The sequence below is a fragment of the Euprymna scolopes genome, unplaced genomic scaffold, assembly GCF_053919585.1.
Source record: "Euprymna scolopes isolate OS-2025 unplaced genomic scaffold, ASM5391958v1 sca4, whole genome shotgun sequence".
NCBI classification, from domain to species: Eukaryota; Metazoa; Mollusca; class Cephalopoda; order Sepiida; family Sepiolidae; genus Euprymna; species Euprymna scolopes.
Window position 1 is genome coordinate 655,368 of NW_027633435.1, and position 21,223 is coordinate 676,590.

Below are 21,223 nucleotides of genomic sequence, written 5' to 3' on the forward strand. Positions count from 1 at the left end.
ACAAAAAAATTATAGGTGTATTAATTAATTATTAAATAAAAAATTAATAATTGTGTATGGAACAATAAAACTTTCTATTAATGCAAAACACATAATCAATGCTAACATTTCACTCCTTCTTTGAATTTATCAGTTACTCATCGGAATTCTAATCTATTACAAATCTGGACATATTTCGGCTGACTTTCTACACTAAAAATGAGATAATACATTTATTACTTTACGTCTTTCTCATACGCTAATTTTATTTCTCTTGTGACATTATTTTAGTGGTTTATTTGACTATCTTTCTTACTTAGATGATTGTTCCCGTTCTTTTTTACCTTTTGGTTCGCCTTCAAATTTTTGACGCCATATCCATTACTGTGTGATTCCAAATAGGCTTTAAACACGTTTATGATTTTTTTCTAAAACCACCACTCTATCAATTCATGTTTGCATGACGACAAAGTGAACACAAAATTCATTCAAAAATAACATTATTATAACGTGCAAGTACAACGTATAGGTTATATATTTTTTCACCCTAACTCGCTATGTGTCTTTCCATATCTATATATCTATCACTCCCTCTATATATATGTGTGTGAAGATGTATATATATATATATATATATATATATATATATATATATGTACACTGCTGATCAAAAATTTAAAACCAGTGAAAAATCTTTTAAAAGAAACCATTTTTTTTAGGCTACATTTTAAACTTTTCCGACTTAAGGTTACTAATACTGCAATCTAAAAGGCCATGGAAACAAAAAGGTACATTCCAAAAATTTTATTTAAAAATTTGCATTTTTATTAAATTAGGCTTTAATCCCATGATCAAAATTATAAGACTAAGGGTATAAATTGTTAGATTTATGGTATTTCCAATGTTTTTGTTCAGTTAGCGATTAGCAATCATTGTGTAAAGATGTTACCATGCTTAAAGCAAGAAATCTTACCGAAGTTTAGCGCTCTCGAATTCTAGGATTCCATAAGCAAATTTTGTTACAGAAAGCGATAGCAGCTAAGGGTAATCGCAGTAAAACTGTTATTTGAAACTTTCTAACGAACACTGAGAATTATGGAAAAGCAAGATCCTTTGGTAGGGCTCGCAAAATTTCTCCTGCATTGAGTAGGAGAATCAGACAGGTTGTTATGAATGACAGGGGACTTTCTCCTAGTCAAATGAAGGCGATTACAGATGGTGATTGCAGACCAATACCCATCAGACGACACTTACAACTAAAAGGCATGGTAAGTAAAAAGCGTAAACAAATTTCTCGATTGTTTTCACGTCACAAAGTGGTCCGCTTACGATTTGGTCATGAATACCAAACCTGGGACGTTGAGAAGTGGAAGAAAGTCCTGTTTTCTGATCAGAAAACATCCAATTTAGATACTCCTGATGGCTTCCAGCGATATTGGCATAACAAAATCATGCCCCTCGAAATTTTCCACACATCATAGTCGTGGAGGGCCCGTAATGGTATGGAGTGCTTTTCTTAGAGTGACGGTGAAGCTCCATGTGGTGCAGGCTCGTCAGACTGCGGCTGGTTATGTTAGCATGCTACATAAAGCATCTTTGATGATGGAGGTTCATCGTTTGTGTGGGGATGGATGGTTATTCCAACAGGTTAGTGCTGGAATCCAAGACGTACCTTGAGCGGTCTTCAAGCAAATGGTGTCCATCTCTTGGGACAGCCTGGATGCTCACCGGACTTGAATCCAATTAAAAATTATTCTGCATGGTTGACAATATTCAACAAAAAATGAAATTTATAAAGCCATCTTCAGAAACTGATATTTCTAATTTAAATTGAATAAAAAATTACCTTGAATTTATTTTATGTAATGTACATGTTGTTGGACTTCAAGAAAAAAAATCATTGAAAATTTTATTTATATATCATTAATTGCTAGATGAAAGATAATGTTTTTAAATTGGAACAAAATGTGCATTACATAAAATAAATCCAATGTAATTTTTTGATTCAATTTAAATTAAATTTTTATACCTTACTTTGTAAAATTTATAAAAGTGCACTTTGAAGATAAATAAATTTCAAATTGAATCTTGTACCTTTATTTATAAAGCCTATAGTAACAACATTTTGTTTAACAATTTTTATGCCTTGGATGAAATGCTTTTCTAACTTGTATCTTATCTTTTTAAGATTATATTTTAAAACTCCCCCTTCTCTCTATTTCAGTTTGTATTTTCCTCACACCACAACGCATTTTTTCAAGCCCCTTTTTGTATTATTACAGGTCTGAATATTCTCTCTGCTTCAGTTTGTATTTCTCCTCACACGACAACTCAGTTTTTGTAACCTCCTCTTTGTAATACAGGCCTGAATAATGAGAAAATCTGATTTATTTTTTAACAAAAACCTTAAAATAACTTTTTTAGATAAATTTTTTAAAAACTTCTTTCAGAATAGAAAACCTTTAAAACTTGGTAAGGAACATATTTCATATAGGTTTCATTAACAAATATTCAGTACATAACGAGAAAAATAGAGATAAAAATTTAAAAAGGACTGCATGACTAGTTACGGTCAATAGTAGTCCTCTCCAGCGAAAGTCTTTGTTATTATTATTATTATTATTATTATTTAAAACATTTTGTGTCCTGCTCTTTCGCGCGAGAACTAATATATATATATATATATATATATATATATACATATATATATATGTGTGTGTGTGTGTGTTTGTGTGTGTATGTGTGTATATATATGTGTGGGTGTATATATATCAGAATACAGAACACGCTTAACAATACATATACAAAAAATAGTTTCTAGCCCCAGCTTCAAAATGTTCCTCTACGATTTTACCCTAATTATCATACAATATAATATTTGTTTAAAAAAGACTAAAATTCGTTGTATAAACATGTCTTTTAACTTACAATGTAAAAAAAAATATTCATTTTGAATTGATATGGTTCCTATTTACAATGCCTCCCCACGGGACAGACTTAGACACCAGGGTCGTTTTATAATGTGGAGAAAAGGAACAAAAATGAAAATTGTCTCAGTCGTGAAGGATTGCTTCTCCACTGACAGAGAACAAGAAATTGAAGTGCAGCATCTGAAGAACAGATACTACACTCTGATTCGGCATAAAATTTTCCCATATAGCAAAGATGGCCACTCACATTAAACTTTTTTTTCAGTTTAATCTTTTGCATTACATAGTTCTGTTTTTGTCTTCCTTTTTTTAAGAACTTTCTGTTTTCTTTTTCTTGGCTTACGGAAGGAAATACTTAGTGTTGACTTACGAATATTGATTGTTTCCCTTGAACGAAACAGATTTATAAAAATGTAAAAAAAAAAAATGAAAGACAAGATGAATAAAATCTTGGACTTAAAAATACCGCAAACGTGTTGTCCATTTGTTGTCCATTTATATATGTTATGTTCTTATATCTAAAATAAATATACGGTTTTTAATTTTAAAAATGAATGAGAATACACAAAAGGTTAAAAATAATCCTAAACCGCATTTTTTCTCAAAACTTCCTTCTTTATACATATATGCATACTAGCGGCAGGGGGGGGGTCATAAATTACGTTTAAATATGATATTAAATTCGTTCAAATTTCGTATATATTATTATAGAATCGTGATTTCAAAAGTAAAAAAAAAAGTATTTGCGTGCCATCAGCTAGAATCGACACCGAAAGCAAAACTGTAGCATTCAAAGCTGGTGACGTTACCACTGTGCCAACGTGGCAAGCACATGAACTACTTCGAAATTAAAAATAAACTAAGATGAATGTACAAAATGTATAACGATTTTTAAACTTTTTACCCATTTTTGACCGCTTAAAACTATTTTAACTGCCAAAAAGACCCATAAAAGAACGGTCCGTAAAAAATTGAATCGTTTGTGGTCCCTAGTGCTGCTCTGCGACTTTTACTTTGGGAATAGATAGAGTGGGAAAATATGAAAACAGACAGATATATAGCCTTTTATATATTAGATGTGCGTGTGTGTTAGTATATATTACTAACTGTCTGTGCTAAGTGTGATTTTTATTTTTTTTTTATCTCTCTTTCGTCTATTTTACTGTTTCTGTCTTTTTTTTCTCTCGCTCTTTCTCAGTTCGTATTTTATACTTTGATTTTATATTTTGTTTCTATTTTTGTCTCTGTTTTATCCGAATTGTGTTTGCTTCCTTTTAAATCTTCATCATTAGCTCTCCCTATATTTATTTCACGTCTTCCATCTCTCGCAATCCACTTTTCAAATCATTTTTTTTTGTCTCCTATAATTCCCTTACGTTTCCATGTTTGTTTTCTCTTTCTCCTGTTTTATTTCTTTTCCTTTTCCCACTATCATCTCTCTCTCTCTCTCTCTCTCTCTCTCTCTCTCTCTCTCTCTCTCTCTCTCTCTATCTATCTATCTATCTATCGATCGATCGATCTATCTACCTATGTATACTATCTGTCTATATCTCTTCTGACAAAACATGTTATTGGTCCGAGATCTAATTAGATGTTTAATGTCTAAATTGTGTTTTGTACTTTTATTTCCTTTACAATATTATGTCCATCACTTTTGGTTTTGTTGTATGCTGTTCGAATGTTGCATCTTAATATTCAAATTACAATGAATCAAGCTGGTAAAACCGGTAAAAACCGATCGATTCAAAGGGAAAGCCAGAACGAGGCTGATTGGAGGAATGGGGGAGCGTTATGTGTAAGTGGGAAATATATGGAACAGGTGGACATGTGCAGAGCTACTAGAATACTCGAAGGACATAAGACGGATGAGGAGGAGCGAAAGCGGAAACCGGGAGCAAGAGGTACAATGGCGCGGCTGTCTATGAGAAATAATTGATATCGTTAATTACTTTTGAAGCTTAAATTTTGGAAAGTCGTAGCACGAGGATTCGTATGACTTGGTTTATTTTATTTATTTTTTAGAGAGATAGTCTCTAAAACGATGGTGGCTGAAGTGAGTTCACTATTATCGAGCGATTACCGCTGCTAGAATACAAAAACGAACATGGTGGCAAGTCGTTGTTGTAGTTTGAAGGTCGCAAAGGTATAACAGCCTGTAGAACACAATACCGTGAGAAAGTTTCTCGACTGACTACAACATGGACACTTTCAAGTCCAGTGTAAACAAATATTTGTTAGGCCGTCAACTTAAATCATCAAACTGCCTAATTTCTCCTATAACCAACATCATGGTGTTGTCTCACTGGTCACGCGACACACATTAACATTAATCCTCGTGTAGTTGTCTTGATAACTGGCGACTGTCTATTAAATGAAGACATTTCCAATAGGCTATTCCTTGTTTATTAATTCAATACTTCCGCTAGGACGTAGCAGTGCAGTTGGTACAGTACCGGTTGCGTATTGAGGTGTTTCTCGCTCTGACATTGATATTAAAAGTCTGCTTTTCTATAAAAAAATATTAAGATGAACTTCATAATATACTAAGTCAGATAAGATAATTGATAACAAAATGTTATACGGCTTCATGAAGTTAAACTAATCTGCATATTCCTTAGTAAAACGAACCCTCATTAATGAATTATTCATTTTATAGGCTTCTTATAAGATGATTGGTTTAATTTAACTATTACGCTGGATTCTTTTCATACATAAATTCCACATTGTGCATAATTCTCTAGAATTGAAGATGAAAACGTTCTAGCAAACTGACATCTTATATATATATATATATATATATATATATATATATATATAAGGAAACCTGTGATTATAAGTCTTACAAAATATTATTGGCAGTAATATTCTATAAGAAATATCCCATCTCAATAAAAATTGCTCGATATACAAGATAGAGCAAATAAATCAAATTTTAGTCATTCAATAAATTTTAAAAATTATGACGTGAAATAGTTAAATTTCAAATCAAAAGAGTTTTATTATTCTATGTAAGACAAAGAATACATTTGAAATATTATAACTCATTATCCTATAGGATTTCGATGTCTACCATCTCTTCAGAGGAGAGAATATTAACAAATAATTATAATGGTTTACACCTTATTTGCTAAAGTAAAGGAGACATGGAAAATAACAATTAAAAGCTTTTTTTAAGTATTTAATATCATAGAGTAAGAGAAGTTAATGAAAAGGATGTAAAAATTCACATCCAAATTGCATGGTAAAATCCGAAGTGACTGTCTTTGATAGCAGTGAGGTAAAGTGACCCTACCTGTATTTTGAGTAATCCACATCACAAGGTAATAGTCCGAAGTTGGCATTTTCCTGGAACAATGTTCCTTGTTCATATAATGAGTCCTGTAAAAATAAATTATATGGGTCCGGTGGATTTGTTAATTAATAAGCATATAATTTAAAATATTTAATATTTTTATAAATATAGAACATGGGCTTCAAATTCCACTCCAAAATAACTTCAAATTGTTAGCAAAATAAAATAAAGCCGCTTTCAGTAGAGAGGCTGCGAAAATTAATAGAAACTGAACTGATATCAAAAATGAAAAAATGAAAAAAAGAAAAATGTAAAATGAAAAAATCAAAAATTCAAAATTAAAATGAAATGAAAATAAAAATTAAATGAAATGTTAAAAGGATAAATAAATAAATAAAAAGATAAATAAATAAATAAAAATAAAAATAAAAAATTAAAATAAAAATAAAAGTAAAATAAAGAAATGAAAAGAAACTGCTCACGCGGAATAAATTAGCGAATATAAAAGAAGATAAAATAAAGATGAAGGGAAGGACATTGATTGAGGCATAGGGAGAGATATAAATTAGAGAATAATAATGAAAAAAGAAATAGAGGAGGGGAAGAGAAAGAGGAAGAGGAACTAAGAAAATGAAGTCAATATACCTTTATATGATTAAATGACAGGCCGCGAAAATAGGCCAGATCGCGAAAATAGGTCTAGACATATGCAGGAAAGAACAAGAAAGCTAAATCAAAAATCACGCCATTGGATGTGAAGTTTTATATCTTTTCCTTAACTTCCCTTACTCTATGATATGTACATACTTAAAAAAAATTTTTAATTGAGATTTTCCATGGCTAACTGACTTTAGCAAATAAGGTGTTAATCATTCTAATTATTTGCAAATATTTCCTCCTCTGAAGACATTGTAGACACCGAAATCCTACAGGATAATGTGTTATGATATTTCAAATATAGTATTTGTCTTAAAAATAAATATATTTTGATTTGAAATTTAACCATTTCAGATCATAATTTTTTTAATTTATTGAATGACTAAAATTATATATATATATATATATATATATATATATATATATATATATATATATATATACTAGCAAAGTACCGACCTCAGTCTTTGTCCTTGTGCTTGAAAAATAGTGTGTACCATTCCTACGTCCGAGACCATTTGGTCATGTTCGGTGCCATGGTGGGGATCTAAGAGATTACATTGACCTTCATCTTTGAAAATAGTGTGCGACATCCCTGGATGGGGGCCTATAATCATGCCAAGTATGGTCATGATTGATCCACTAGAGAGAGGACTGTAAGCGAGTTGTTCACACACACATACATACACACACACACACACACACACACACACACACAAAAACACACACACTCGAACGCTACTACTGGCCAGAGTACATGGGGAGTCAGCTGAAGCAGCAAAATCCAAGATTGTCTACCAGGACTATATATACAAATGTAGGCAGATTTGGGCACAATCTATTGGTATGAAAATATAGGTTCTTTTTTACAAATTGTCATACAATTCTAACTATAGAATAGTATTATAATTTTTTTTTTAAACTGTCAATTTTTATGTAGTTACTCCCTAAGAACTAACGATATAAACATTTAAATATTTAATTTGGTTACCAATATAAACTGTGTCAACCGCTTTATTGCAGATAAGTTAAATAGCAATATTTCACTAAATATAAGTAGGAACTGGAATTTTTATCAAGGAACAGCTCTAAGGTTAGTTATTTTCCAAAATTCTGTTAAAATACATGCGATATTCACGAAATTATGACATTTTATGCTTTATCGAGGAATTTCTCCTGCTCATCGTTTAATTACATGTCTCTTAAAATGTTGTTTGGGGGCAAAAATACAATGTCATAAAGTGTTTCAATCATAGTCATTTTTCCTAGTTTTACAGATGAATTACAAAATATCCGATATTTCCCTGAGAACCTCTAGCTTTGATGGAGGGAGACTAAAGATTTCTGCTATAGTTTCAAATGATCTGAAATAACAGCAAGAGGAGACATGATTCCAAATATTTGTCATATGTTATACTTTCCTCTTTCACGGTATATAAGGATTATTTTATAGTTGGTAAATACATAAGCGTACCCTATTTCCAAAAAAGGGAAGAGATAACATATGAGAATTATTTGGAAGCAAGTCTCCCCATTGCTGCTATTTCAGATCATTGAAACCATAGAAAGTTTTAATCTACCCTACATCAAGGTAGGAGATAGGGGGAAATATCTATCTATCTATCTATCTATCTATCTATATATATATATATATATAGAGAGAGAGAGAGAGAGAGAGAGAGAGAGAGACAGACAGACAGACGGACAGACAGAGACAGAAACAGAGAGATAGATAGACATAAGTTTGAAGGAAATATCTATCTATCTACCTATCTATCTATCAATCTATCTATCTATCTATCTTACTCTCTCTCTCTCTCTCTCTCTCTCTCTCTCTATATATATATATATATATATATATATATATATATATATATATATATATATATATATATTGAGATAGATAGATAGATAGATAGATAGATAGATAGATATTTCCTCAAAATCTCAGGCCTTAATGTGGGGGATTAAAATGATCTGGAATAACAACAAAGGAGAGACTTCATTCAAAATCTATATATCTATAAAAGTGAAAATATCTGTGTGTGTGTGTGTGTGTGTGTGTGTGTGTGTCTGTCTGTCTGTCTGTGTACATTTCCCTACCAAATAACTCGTGATTTGACATAAGGAGTATTGTCATTGGGAAAAATCTTTGTAATTGGTTTTCGGACAAAAATGTGGCTCTTAAATGGCTCACAGTTCAACGATTTGACCATTGAAAACTCTAGCAAACTCCTCCGTCAATATTGGGTCCAAAGACTTGAAATTTTAAATGTAGGTTACTTGGACATAGATCAAACATTTTAATTTGATCTGAGACCAAAGCAATAAATGTTAAGGGGGTCAAAATTGGGGTCAAGTTTTTAAAAAAATTACTATTGCGGTCTCTACGAAATTACTTGGACAAATTTTGGTGTAAACATTTGAAATCTTACATAAAGTGTAATTACACGTAGGGCAAGTTATGCACAGTACATACGGTCCGGACAAAGACGGGCTGAACTGCTAGTATTATATATATATATATATATATATATATATATATATATATATATATATATATATATATATATATATATATATATGTATATATATATAACATGTTTATTCAACTCGAAAAACATACAGTGTTTACCGATGTATTTGAAAAATAAAAATGGCGCCCGACTCTCCCTTTTACACGGTAAGTTTGGGAAAAGGAGTTAAAAATAAAAAAAACTAGAAAAAATACTTTCAGAAACTCGCTCAATGTATGTTACCGCGACATAAGCTGGCATATATTCGGTGGGTTTTTAATAGTCGGTAAACACTGTATGTTTTTCGAGCTGAATAAACATGTTACATTAAATAAAAACACTAAAAACATATCCAGTTAGGTAGAAAAGTAACTTATCTTGCATTTGATAACATTTATTTGTTGAATATTTGTTTTGTTTTTTTTTATATAAATTTTCGAATCTATGTGTACAGTAATACAAAATCGATTTTTTTTTTCAATAAAGTTTTTAAATAAAGGTGTAGTATTGTTTTCTTTACGTCGACATTTTTATCGTATGTTGTTCAGATGTAAAGTTATCGACGACGACCTTGATAATTTTGTTTTACCGCATATAATGATCAAATTTATCAAGATTACGATAAAGTCGTTTTAAAATAAAGGGTCATTAATCATTTTTAAAGAGACTAAATACTAATTTTGATTGTTTTAATCTGAAAAAAAATTATTTAAATTTGATGAACGACAATAAGATATAGTTATTTGCCTAACAAGTTCCAGTTTCTTGTTCTCTGTCAGTGGAGGAGAAATCCTTTACGACTGAGACAATTTTTATTTTTTGTTCCTTTCTCCACGTTAACAAAAAAAAAAAAAAGAAAAAGAAAAAAAAAACGACACTGGTGTCTAAGTCGGTCCCGTAGAGAGGAATTGTAAACAGGAACAAATATTATTGAAATTCGTATAGAGTTGTCTCCCTTAAGACATTACCTCCCTTGATATGAAAATACATAGAGTTATTTCCCATAGACCAAAGTAAAGTTGAATATATTTTTTAAAAAAATTTGTATCTGGATAAAGATTCATAATTTTATTATTTAGAATCATTCAGATGACAGTTCTTACGTTGGTCCTATTTTACGCAACGATTATGTGCTTCATCCTCCTTATTCTACATATGTGGTATTTGAGAAGCGAGAAAATTAACTTGGGAAACTTTTTATCAAATTTAATCTATAAAGAATTTTGTTTTCGGAATTCATTTAATCCATAAGAATAGTTTTACTCACTGTGTTACTCATCGCCAGACACGTGTTAATTATACACATATACAAAAAAAAAAAACAAAAAAAAAACAATGTATATACCGCTCCCCATTTGGGGGTACCAAACTGGTCATAGGGAAAATTATTCCCAACTGGCATTTAGGTAAAATGAATTAATTCAATAAGTATGGCTAACAAAATCAAACAAGCAACACGCACGAACGCGAGAGCGAGCGCGCGTGTGTGTGTGTGTGTGCAATTCATCACTAGTTTGAAGGAGATAATTCCATTTTACTAAGCGATCCATTTATTATTTAATATGAAAATTTGAGACGTTAATCTGAAATACTTGCTTATTGTTTGTTATTATTATTTTTGTAATGTTAAATGTTTTGCGTCAGATTTAGCGTCCCGAATTCTCGTAACCAAAAATTAATAGAATTAAGTTATGTCCTTCAACCCAGTAACGAATCATCTAAAAGTACCTATATATATATATATATATATATATATATATATATATATATATATATATATATATATATATATATATAGGGTGACACAAAAAATACAAAAGCTAAATGGAGGCGATCTAGAACATATGCTGTAGAACGGAGAAAAAAAGGCCAAAAACTGTAGTGTTTTAACGTGATGTTTTGAATATAACAAACTAGTTACGACCAAAGTTTCATTTCATTTGGACAAAACACTAAGAAACGGGGCCTAATTAGAGTTGTGGCCCGTTTTTTTTGGGGGGGGGTTACCCTATGTGTGTGTGTGTGTGTGTGTGTGTGTGTGTGTGTGTGTGTGTGTGTGTGTGTGTGTGTTTAGTTGGTGCAAAAATAATGTCGTTTTTTGACGTTCCTTTCAAAATAAATCGAAATGAGGACCATTAGAATCGACAAATTTTTGCTAACGAGAAACTCGTTTATTTATCCCATTAGTTACGGAGTTCTGGAAGCGATGAAGTCATTCAAGGCCAATTCAGCATCATCTTGATGATTTTGAAGCATTTTTCGCGCAGGAAGTTGTCGAGATGCTTGAAAAAGTGATCATCGGTGGGCGAGAGGTTCAGTGAATATGGCAGATGAGGCAAAGTTTCGTAGTCCAATTTTTTCCGCTTCTGCAGCGTCAGTTGAGCAACCAATAAATCTCCTGTGCGTCATGAGTAAGTTGTTGGAATCTGTGTTAAATAGAGAAGTAATCAACCATCTCAGCAAAAATAAGCTTTTTAGTGATATGGCTTCCGTTCTGCTAGATCTACAGCAGATGTGCTTACAGTTATATCTCATAGGATTAGCGAATCACTGGACGGAGGCAACATTTTTAGGGCAATTGCTCTTATCGAAGATCTTTGATAGGATATGGTAAAGAGGTTTAATTCACAAGATTTCCAGCTATCGTGTAGCGGGAAATGTCTTCTCAATTATTAAATCATTTCTCTCTGATAGGTTCATAAGAGCTGTAGTTGATGAGAAAAAATCAGAAGCTCACAGTATTAATGCTGGAGTCCTTCAGGGGTCCATCCTGGGCCTAACTCTCTTACTGATCTACATTAATGATCTTCCGAAGTCACATCCTTACATCATTCGGAGACATTTATGCTGATGACACTACCATCCATGGTAGCACATCAAGGACCGTAAACGACTAAGTTTTCTCCGATTCTCTCTCCTCTGATCTTGAGCACGTGGTACAATGGGGAAAGGAGTTGCTGGTTACTTTTAATGCTTTTATCTTGACATCATAAACGGCCTAATCCCCATCTGGCATCAATTGAAATGAATGGCTATCGTCTTGGGGAGGCCTCATGTTTTGACAAGCATCTCGGCTTGACCTTTACTCCTGATCTGAAATGGAACGCGTACATCAAATCTGTTGCCAAGGCCGCCGGAAAAATGGTAGGATCCTTCTATCGATCCAGTAGATATCTCACTGCTGATGCAATTCTCTATCTATATAAGAGCCATGTCCGTCTAAGATTGGAGTACGTTTGCCACATCTGGGCAGGAGCTGCTAGAAAGGATTTGTCCTGCTTTGATATAGTTCAAAATAGATTTCCTAGTCTCGTAGGGTGATGTGCTTTTCTCTTCCCTGCAACCTCTTTCTCATAGAAGAGATGTTGCGAGTTTGTCTCGTCTTTATCGTTATTTTCATGGCAAATGCTCGACTGAGCTTCAATCTATGCCCCCCTTCGTCAAACTTTCACAAGAAACACTCGTCTAGCTGATAATACTAGCAACAATTACCCCCATTCTTTATCTGTGCATTAACCTAATCGTAGATTCCATGAACAATGCTTCTTTCTTAGAAGTGCACGCCTGTGTAACTGTCTTCCGTTTCCCTGCTATCAAATCCAACGTAAATAATTCTTGATTAGCCGTTTCACTTCAGCTAACAAATTTACCGAATTCCCAGTAATAACGATTACTATATTGTCCAATTGACTAGTGTATACTCTCAACACTTATCCTCGAGTGCTCTCTTGGCCTTGATAAATGGTGATGCCTATGTAAAAAAAAAAAAAAAAAAACGTGGGCGAACTTTGTCATGGAGGAGAATTGGTCGCTTCATTTTGACCAATCTCATACGTTGAAGTTCCTGGTGGTGAATTTGTCGGCAGTACTTCTTCGCCGTAATCTTTTCGTCCGGATTCAAGAAGCTGTGATGTATGAGATAAGTCTCAAACCACCAGCCAGCATCACCTTTTTTGGTGCAATTTCGACTTCGGGAAGTGTTGTGGAGCTTCTCCGGCATCCAACCACTGTGCCGGTTGTCGGAGAGGATCTATTTCTCATCACACGTCACAATTTGCTTGAGAAATGGTTCGTTTGTGTTCCGTAGAATTAGCGTAGAGGACACCTCAAAACGAATATTTTTTTTTTTATTATCGTTCAAATCATGTGGCATCCATTTATCCAACTGTTTTTTACTTCCCTATTTGCTTTAAACGGCGAACGACTGTTGAGTGGTTGACCTCTAGTTCAACAGCAACTAATGATGGGATTTTGCGGAGATCGGCTGCAATTAAGGCTTTCAAATGTTCCTTATCAACCGTAGTCGGTCGGCGCTGGCCGTTTTAATCTTCGAGACTCTCGTTATCATTGCGAAAGTTTTTGAACCTCCGTTGTGCCATACGTTTGTTAATGTTCCAGAGCCAAACGCATAATTGATATTACGAGCTGTTAGACAGCTTTTTGGCCTATTTTGAACTGAAACAGGGAAATCGCCTATTTTGAATTGAAACAGGGAAATTCTGTCTATGAAAAAATTAAGACCTGTAACAAATAACACGATTCGATAGAGCGAAAAACGCGCTTCAAAATAATATAACACAGCTATATATATATATATATATATATATATATATATATATATATATATATATATATATATATATATATAGCTGTGTTAATATGTGTATATAGCTGAATTAATCCATTGATATATATATATATATATATATATATATATATATATATATATATATATATATATATATATATATATCAATGGATTAATTCAGATACATTTCTGTTTTTACATATGTAAAAAAAATGCATATTGTTCTTGCACCAACTTTTTATATATATATATATATATATATATATATATATATATATATAATTGGTAATTATGTAAATGTGCGTGCATATATATATATATATATGTGTGTGTGTGTACATAATTTTATTTATATATCTTTCCACAAGTTTATTCATATATATATATATATATATATATATATATATATATATACGCAGGTTCACACAGACAATTTTCTATATGAATGCTCTATCTCGAATTTTGAACTTATTTATTCTGGTTAGGATTGTTCTATAAATATATATACTAATATTAATCTTGCTTTAAGTTTACAGAATTATTTAAATGGTAAACTTGAAACATTGTTTTTTTTTAATTTATATATATATATATATATATATATATATATATATATACACACACACACACACATATATATATATATATATATATATATATACACACACACAAATTCAAAAACAAAATATGAATCTAGGAGAAGAAAACTCTGATGACTAAACCTGCAGCCTATTGTATACTCTGTCCTGTTGCAGTCATCTGCACCGACAGAGGTTAGCAGTAATAGCAAAATGTGGTCGGTTCTACACATAGCCTTCATCACTATAAACACATCATATGTTTAGATTTCAGAGCATCTTAGTCGTTGTAACGGAAGATCCTACGTCGAAATCGACGGGAGAGTCCATCATATGGCAATTTACCTGCACAGGACTTTCCACGTTTAATCCTCCTAAGCTAATGCATAAAATTCATGCTACGGTGTGTTTATATATTAAAATAGAAAGATTCGAGCATGAAAAGTTATATGGTTATGCTTAAACATGGAAAAATAAAAGACTAATTGTTCAAACTGGAAAAGAAAAGGACAAGATCCTAGTCAAAATATTTTCAATATATAACTTAAAATATTTCAGCATAAAGAATTGATTTTATAATGTTAAATTGAATTTAAAAAAAATTCTTAATGCTGCAATATTTGAAGTTAAAAATTGAATATATATTTTACAAGAATATCTTGCCCTTTTATTTTCCAGTTTTAAGAACTAGTCCTTTACTTTTCCATGTTTAAGCTTAACCATATTACTTTTCATGCTCGCATTTTTTTTACTGTATTCAATGATTTTTCCATGCTTCCAGCAAATTCACTTGTTCTTTGTTTAATTTAAGTCTTATTTTTTGGCCCCATAAATATAACATGCACATATGTAATAACAATGTACGGTAGCTGTCTGCTTTCAATAAAATCTCCCCAATTATCTCCCTTTCATTCTTTCATTCTCTCTGTTTCACTTGTTACTTCTCTTTTCATGAGAGCGGTGAATTGGCAGCATCAGTTCATTGAAGCGACGTGGTTGCTATATAAAAAACGTTGCCCACCTCCTTACATATTTTTACGATTTGGAACACTAGTAAATTCATTATAATTTTTATTTTACTGAAGAACAATTGAAAAAAAAAATTCACATTGTAGTTGAGAAGGTGATACATAAACTGTATTAATTGTTTGAAAATTGGTCGAAAAATGATTGAGTGGTGAAGTTTTAAAGCTATTCTAAATTACTATAACTACCACTTAACCATATATTCAAACACCGTAGTGTTTGAATGATATAAACGTTGTATTAACATTACTAATAAACCAATCAGGTTATTTATTATTCCTTTTCTCTTTTGCCTATCAAAATCAGGCGCAGGAATAACAAAATATATGATTGGTAGGTGCGTGCAAAATTAATAACCGATGCTCAAAATGCATAATTATGTTGGCCCATTCTTTTACTTAAAAATTCGCAAAAGTTAAGAAATTAACACCTTATCTCGTAATATAAGAAACTCATTATTTATATTTGAATCTTAGTGGAAAAGTATTATTTTGCTTTAACAAAAAAAACGCATTTGCTAAAGTAATGGTTTTCAGTAGTAAAAAAAATAAATAAATGAATTAGTTTTTCCGTTTATATGAATATAAAGCATCGTAAATTGTAACAATTAAAAAAATAGAAAAATTATTTTTTAGGAACATTAAGAAAAAAAGCCCCTAAAATCCGTATTAATGAATTTGATATAACTCGAAGAAAAATACAATTCCTCGAACTACTAATATTATCATTGAATAAAGCATTGTTTATTTAATATTTTCATACGAAAAATATAATTTAAAATTATTTCTACTTTTTTTTATACTACATGTTTCTCGTAATATGTAAAATCCCATATTTTCCTTGCTTGAAAAACGTAAACATTTCGGCTTTACATACATTTTGTATAATCTTGAAAAGTACATATATATGTTTAATTTAAAAGCAGAAACACACACAAGAAATTATCAAATTACAAATTGTAAAAATTATACAAACGTTCACGATAGGAATGTACATTTGTACGGCTGGGGAAAAAAAGAAAACCAGCATTCTCTTCCTCCCTCCAACAAACTGTCGTTTTGAGATTCTGACATTTTGAGCTCCCATAGAATCCACGCCTATCTCAACATGTTTTGTTTATGTTTAAGTAAACTAGAATCTCTCACTTTGGGGAAATAATTAAGCTATTTTTGTACAAACGATGTGCTTCTTTTTATTTAATTCAATATCTTAGGACTTTACCGATGATCTATGCAATAGACCCAGAAATCTAATTTTACAATGAATTTATTTAACTTCAAAATTAAGCTGAATGTATCAGCTTTTGAATGTTGCCGTGAAAATATTTTTCATTAAAACTGTTTTTTCCCCCGTGTACAAATATCATTTTTCTTTTTATTCATAAAATCTGGGCTTTAATCTTGTAAATACAACCAAAAAGTAATCGGAAACCTAAAAAAAAAAAGATGAACCAGCTTGCAAATCTATGCCCTTATCCTTTTTTCCGACATTATTGCTTGTACCTTCAGATAGGTTAGTTAGTAAACTTAATGCAGCGTGTATATAGAAAACCACCCTGGATCACCAATTCTATGCATTAGCTTGACGGCGCTCACGTGGATTAAACGTGGAAAATTCTGTACAGTTATAATTCCGTGAAGATTTTCATAATGTATTATACTCGGCATATATATATATATATATATATATATATATATATATATATATATATATATATATATATATATATATATATATATATATATATAAGGGAAAGTGTCTGTGAAAGTGTCTGTCTGTCTGTTTACATTTCACTACGCAATAACTCTGTCAATTTTCAGTCTACAAATTCGAAATTTTATATACAGGGTATTGAGATTTGGGAATATCTTTGTTATCGGTTTTCGGTCAGAAATTTGGCTGTTAAGGGGGCAATATTCAACGATTTTATCTTTGCGAACTCTACCAAACTCCTCCGACAATTTTGGGTCTAAGCACTTGAAATTTTATATATAGGCTCCTTGGACATGGATTTAACTTAATAACATGATTTGAGCCGAAAACAATAAATGTTAAGGGGTCAAAGTTGAAAAAACTTGACCGCTTTTTTTTCTTTTTTTTCTTTTGCTCCTCATACACCTCAAACACCCGTGCAACGCCGGGCTGAAATGCTAGTATATATCTATCTATATATATATATATATATATATATATATATATATATATATATATATATAGACAGAGAGAGAGAGAGAGAGAGAGTGGGAGAAAGAGAGAGGGACAGAGAGAGAAAGTCTGTGTGTGTGTGTGTGTGTGTGTGTGTGTGTGTGTGTGTGTGTGTGTGTGTGTGTGTGTGTGTGTGTGTGTGGCTGGAACAAATGAACACTCACTTTTTAAGCAATGCTTCCATCAATTTGATTTTGTTATTTAAATCAGCAAGCGTAATTACCGAAATCTATCAAATTTCCGCATCGCCTTAATCGGTCGCTGATTATTTTAAATACTTTTGGTTAGTGTCCATAGATCGTTTTTGCCCCAATTTCGCTCTCCGTTCTAGACGCTGTTGTTTGGTAATCATACTCCTCCAAAAGTGCTGATTTACCAACCGTTTTATTTACCTCTGAATAAAAATATAAAACCATGATTAAATCGGCAAATTATTTAAATTAAAAATATATAAAAATACAAAACTGTATACTTTAATTCAAATAGTACTAAATCACAAGTCGAGTAACGCGTAGAATACATATATCGTCTTAAATTTAAAAAAAAGTGCTCTCCCTTGAATAATTATCTCCCTTTAAGTAAGATTATTTAGTTATCTCCCATGGATTAAAATAACTTATGCTATTGCTTCGTTTTTTATTAATTTCATTTTTTTAGATGGAGATTAATAATTTATATTATTCATAATATTTTAATGAGTATTCTCAGTTCAATCGTTATACTCTCCATTTTTCGAGGAATGCAAGCATTTCCCTTTGTCAGAATTTATTTTCGGGCTTTTAAAAATCTTATTATCTAACTTTACAATGGTTATGAGGAGTGTAATAACCTATACGGAATTTCAAAATTAACCTTTCATTTCATTTGTGTTGTAAAATATATTTTATGTTTCATGTTAAGGTTTATTTTATCTTTTAAACTGACCTATATTTAACATGTCATATTTTTAATTTTGCAATAAATCTATAAATATATATATGTGGGGGGGTGCATGGATTTCGTTTTGTTCCTTTTGTAATTATGAATTTCCTAGTGTAAGTCGGCTGTGCAATTGATAAGTTTGCGATATTTTGAAATCCGTATACCTAGCAATTTATACCGCATGGCGCATGTTTAAAAATATTATTATAGCTTATATGAAATATGCAGAACTACTTTAGACAATATATATTCTTTAGACATATACTAGCGAGAGGTACCCGGCGTTGTCAAGGTGTTTTTAGGTGTGTGTGGAAACTCCGGGGTGTGTGGAGGGGGGGGGGTTAAAAAAAAGTAAGTATGAGGATCGAACCCGAACCCGAACCCTTGAGGCAAAGTTGTAAATTAAAGTGTGAAAAAAAAAAAAAAAAAAACATGCGACGTTAACCATCTCCCCACCGCGATATGCTAATTACTTGGATTTGGCAGGTGTCCGTTTTAATGAGTTAATGAGGTCAAGTTTGACTGCGGGATAGTATTCATTTACTGCGGAACGCTTTTTTTATTTTTATTTTCCCAACATCTTATAGGAAAAAGACTAACCCACATACGGCGAGCGACAAATGTTGAATATTTATCTTCCCGAAATCGAGTAAATTAAATAGACAGGCGAGCTTCGTTGTTTACTGTGAGATATTACGATTTATATGTGAAAAAAAGCCTTTCGTAGACATACAGAAAAAGCGAACACACATACAAACATACATACATTTTCGCTTTTATATTTATAGATATGTGCGTGTGTGTGTGTGCGTGCGTGCGTGCGTGCGTGTGTGTGTGCGATCGTGCGTGCGTGAGTGCGTGTGTGTGTGTGGTTATTTAGAGGTATCTTCTTTGGTTTTGTGTTATATACATCTATAAATTTGGGTATATCATGGTGTTTTTCTTATGTATCTACATTGTCGTTTTAAAATTTCTATTTATATTCGCATTGGTGTAGTTATTGTTTTATATGTATGTATGTGTGTGTGTATGTGTGTGTGTGTGTATGTGTGTGTGTGTGTGTGTGTGTGTGTGTGTGTGTGTGTGTGGAGAGAGGTGTTTAGCAAAAATGGTAATTAGTACAAACCTGAATAAGGTGCTCAATACAATTGCAGAGCAAATATATATTTTTATTACCGTTTTATCTGCTATTTACAACATGGTCCAGTTACCGAATCGTATCAACAACACAGTAACTTTGTCAGACTTTAACATAAATTGTTATTATGATTGGACAAACGATATTAGAAGAAGCAAAGAAAAGAAGAGAGGTGAGTGAATTTCAATTCTGATTTGACATGATTTTACTTTTAAGATTTAATAATTAAATAAACATTGAAAGGAATGAGTTGGAGTTTAAAATATTCAACTAGACACGGATAAGAGTAGAGGGAGGAGGGAGAAAGAGAGAGGGGGGAGACGGTTGAAAAGAATGGGACGAGTGAAAACTGTGTAAGACTTTGAAGGTGGGTGTGGGAGGGGAAGAGAGAGATATAAGGACTAAAGGGAAATGCTAGCAGACTGTGGCGGTTTGTTGCTGGGGAGATGGCATATGGAGTTTGACGCGTTAAAGATTTATGCGGATTGGCGGAGGCGTTGTTTGCAGTAACTAAGATGCGTTCTCTCAAAGTAAGCTTAGTTATATCCAACTTAAGTGCATTTACCTATACAAATTCATTGGCTATAAAAGGTCTCTAAGAAATTAAGTAAATTAAGAATTGCCAAGCCTGGATTGAATAGATATAAAATCATAAAAACATGCATGTAGAGGGGTATAGATGATGATGATGATGATGATGATGATGATGATGATGATGATGATAGTAAAGGAGATGAATTTGCTAAGTAATTGTATAAAGACAGAAGGTATAACATGAAAAATAATAATAACAAAAAATAGAAAAAAATAAAATAAAAGTGGGATATATAAGTAAGTATAATTGACTAAGCGGATTTAGTGCCAAATGAATCACATATACACACATATACACATATACATATACGTATGCATATATATATAAATTTATATACACATACATACATACATATGCGCATACATATACATACACATGCATACACATACATATACATATACACAAGCATGTACACGTACATGCATATACAAGTATATACACACATATATACACACCTACATAGGGGCACACATAAGTAAGTATATATGACCAATGCAGACATACACCCATACATATACATATAAATACATATATACACATATACATATACACACATACATTTATACCTACATATATAAATGTACATACATGGATGATAATTAGGCCAGCTTCACACATCTTTAAAAACGTGTTTTCAAACCTTTATGTATTTATATATAGGTTTGAAAACACTTTTTTTTTAAAATAAGTAATCTGTCATGTAATTGGTTCACGCATGCGCATTCGTTAAACAGTTGACAAACATATAAAGATCCGATGGCTCCCACATGCATTTTTTATTTCAATTTTGACCCCTTA

General features: G+C 31.8%; 1 long non-coding RNA gene across 1 annotated transcript in view; it reads right to left on the reverse strand.

Annotated features, from left to right (window-relative positions):
* Positions 1–21,223, reverse strand: part of LOC145274679 (uncharacterized) — a 66,845-nt gene that overhangs the window by 33,225 nt on the left and 12,397 nt on the right. Inside the window, exon 2 of the long non-coding RNA XR_013866879.1 lies at positions 6,202–6,287. This is a non-coding gene — a long non-coding RNA (uncharacterized LOC145274679). The remainder of the gene's footprint in view (positions 1–6,201; positions 6,288–21,223) is intronic.